Source organism: Neoarius graeffei, chromosome 16 (genome assembly GCF_027579695.1).
Source record: "Neoarius graeffei isolate fNeoGra1 chromosome 16, fNeoGra1.pri, whole genome shotgun sequence".
NCBI lineage: Eukaryota > Metazoa > Chordata > Actinopteri > Siluriformes > Ariidae > Neoarius > Neoarius graeffei.
The window spans coordinates 69962230-69965816 of record NC_083584.1 but is presented as its reverse complement, the minus strand read 5'-3'; positions in this window follow the sequence as shown (position 1 = coordinate 69965816).

Below are 3587 nucleotides of genomic sequence, written 5' to 3'. Positions count from 1 at the left end.
GAGTTACTGTGTAATCAGAAAACTTAGTTCTAGCTGCAAGTGGTCCTAGTACAAGTACTTCAGTCTTGTCAGAGTTAAGCAGAAGGAAGTTAATAAGCATCCAGTGTCTAATATCCTTTACACATTCCTCAATTCTATTAAGCTGGTGTCTCTCATCAGGTTTTGCAGAAACATACAATTGTGTGTCATCAGCATAACAGTGGAAACTAATACAATGTTTACGAATAATATCACCCAGAGGTAACATATATAAAGAAAAAAGCAGTGGACCCAAGACGGAACCTTGTGGAACACCAAACTTTACCTCAGTACATCTAGAAATAACACCATTTATATCAACATACTGATAGTGATCAGTTAAATAAGAGCTGAGCCAGGAGAGAGCCATTCCCTTAACTCCCACAACATTTTCTAGTCTATCCAGAAGAATGGAATGATCAATGGTATCAAATGCTGCATTAAGGTCAAGCAACACAAGCAGCGAGACACAGCCTGATCAGATGCCAACAGTAGGTCGTTTACTACTTTAACCAAAGCTGTCTCTGTGCTATGATTAGGTCTAAATCCTGACTGATACATTTCATGGATGTTATTCCTGTGTAAATATGAGCATAACTGCTGTGCCACAGCTTTTTCAAGGATCTTGGAGATAAAGGGGAGGTTTGATGTTGGCCGATAATTGGACAGCTGACAGGGATCAAGGTCAGGTTTTTTAATCAGGGGTTTGATAACTGCTATTTTAAAGGATTTGGGTACATAGCCAATCGTAAGAGAAGAATTTATTATTTTTAGAAGCGGTTCAATTACTTCAGGTATGATCTGTTTGAATAGATGTGTAGGTAAGGGATCTAGTACACAAGTTGAGGCTTTTGATGCCGGGATTAATGAAAGTAATTCAGTTTCTTTTAGGGGAGTAAAACATTCTAATTGCTGATCTGATACAGTTATATTGTTAATGACAGGGTCATTTACATTGTCTGACCTTAAATTAGTAGTTTGAATTTTTTGTCGGATATTCTCAATTTTGTCATTCAAAAAATTCATGAAGTCGCTGCTACTACATACTACAGGTGTGCATGTGTCTATAGTGGACTTAACCCGAATGTTAGTATTAGATCGAGGGTGTGACCACCATTATGGGTCGGTCCTGTGACATTCTGATTAACCCCTACTGAATCTAAAATGGACACAAACGCTGTTTTTAAAGGGTCTTCTGGGTTATCGAAGTGAATATTAAAATCTCCGACAACTAAAGCTTTGTCTAAGGAAATAACCAGATCTGAGATAAAATCTGCAAATTCAGAAAGAAACAGATTGGTGTGATTTGGTGGGAGTGTAACTGTTGCTATTATATTGGTTGTATATTTTTATGAGATTTTGTACTGGAGTACAATTTTATAAGTGAGAATTTATTTTGGGATATATTTTGCATTTTTTACATAGCTTCATTTGGTATGACAAAAAGGACTTATTTTGAAACCTCTGTTGAGCTGCTAGGCCTGTGACGTAAGTTTACCGAAGGTTAAAAGGAAGCAAGCAAGCTGGCATTATAAGCACTGCTGGAAAGTTTAAGTCAACGGATGTACAGATAAGTTACAGTGGTGCTTGAAAGTTTGTGAACCCTTGAGAATTTTCTAAATTTCTGCATAAATATGACCTAAAACATCAGATTTTCACACAAGCCCTAAAAGTAGATAAAGAGAACCCAGTTAAACAAATGAGATAAAGATATTATACTTGGTCATTAATTTATTGAGGAAAATGATCCAATATTACATATCTGTGAGTGGCAAAAGTATGTGAACCTTTGCTTTCAATATCTGGTGTGACCCCTTTGTGCAGTAATAACTGCAACTAAACATTTCCGGTAAAGGCCAATTTATGCTGACAACGCAGTCCTCGCAGACAGTGTCGCAGATGGCATCTGCGTAGCCCCCCCACCTTCGCAGACGCTCTGCGCGCACCTCCCAAAAATTGTGACCACCGCAGAAGCCTCGCAGACAGCGTCGCAGACAAGAGGGCTCTGATTGGTCCACTCTACATCCGCTGTACACGCACTTCCGCTTCCCTACTTTCCCGGTTTGGTTTGTTTTCACGACCGCCATTTTTAAAAACACGAGCGAAGATGGAGCAGCATGAAGAGCGGTTGATCGAGGAAGTGAGAAAGTACGTACATCTATACGACTCCAGTTCTAGTCATTATAAGTAACCGGAGGATAAACACTCCACTAACCACACCCACCAACTACTCCTAGCGATTTCGCGACTTCGCGCCCCCTTGCGTGGTAGCGGTGAATAACATCACGCACGCCTATTACTCCCTGCTCAACGATAAATTACAACTGTCTGCGAAAAGCTGTCTGCGAAAGCCTTGTCGCAAGAGCATGCAGAGGCCTTAACTGTTGGTCAGTCCTGCACACCGGCTTGGAGGAATTTTAGCCCATTCCTCCATACAGAACAGCTTCAACTCTGGGATGTTGGTGGGTTTCCTCACATGAACTGCTTGCTTCAGGTCCTTCCACAACATTTCGATTGGATTAAGGCCAGGACTTTGACTTGGCCGTTCCAAAACATTAACTTTATTCTTCTTTAACCATTTTTTAGTCGAACGACTTGTGTGCTTAGGGTCATTGTCATTGTCTTGCTGCATGACCCACCTTCTCTTGAGATTCAGTTCATGGACAGAAGTCCTGACATTTTCCTTTAGAATTCGCTGGTACAATTCAGAATTCACTGCTCCATCAATTATGGCAAGCCATCCTGGCCCAGATGCAGCAAAACAGATTCAAACCATGATACTACCACCACCATGTTTCACAGATGGGATAAGGTTCTTGTGCTGGAATGCAGTGTTTTCCTTTCTGCAAACATAACGCTTCTCATTTAAACAAAAAAGTTCTATTTTGGTTTCATCCATCCACAAAACATTTTTCCACGTGATCTTTAGCAAACTGCAGACGGGCAGTAATGTTCTTTTTGGAGAGCAGTGGCTTTCTCCTTGCAACCCTGTCATGCACACCATTGTTCAGTGTTCTCCTGATGGTGGACTCATGAACATTAACATTAGCCAATGTGAGAGAGGCCTTCAGTTGCTTAGAAGTTACCCTGGGGTCCTTTGTGACCTCACCGACTATTACACGCCTTGCTCTTGGAGTGATCTTTGTTGGTCAGCCACTCCTGGGGAGGGTATACCATAGGTCTTGAATTTCCTCCATTTGTACACAATCTGTCTGACTGCGGATTGGTGGAGTCCAAACTTTTTAGAGATGGTTTTGTAACCTTTTCCAGCCTGATAAGCATCAATAACGCTTTTTCTGAGGTCCTCAAAAATCTCCTTTGTTTGTGCCATGATACACTTCCATAAACATGTGTTGGCAAGATCAGACTTTGATAGATCCCTGCTCCTTAAATAAAACAGGGTGCCCACTCACACCTGATTGTCATCCCATTGATTGAAAACACCTGACTCTAATTTCACCTTCAAATTAACTGCTAATCCTAGAGGTTCACATACTTTTGCCACTCACAGATATGTAATATTGGATCATTTTCCTCAATAAATAAATGACCAAGTATAATATTTTTGT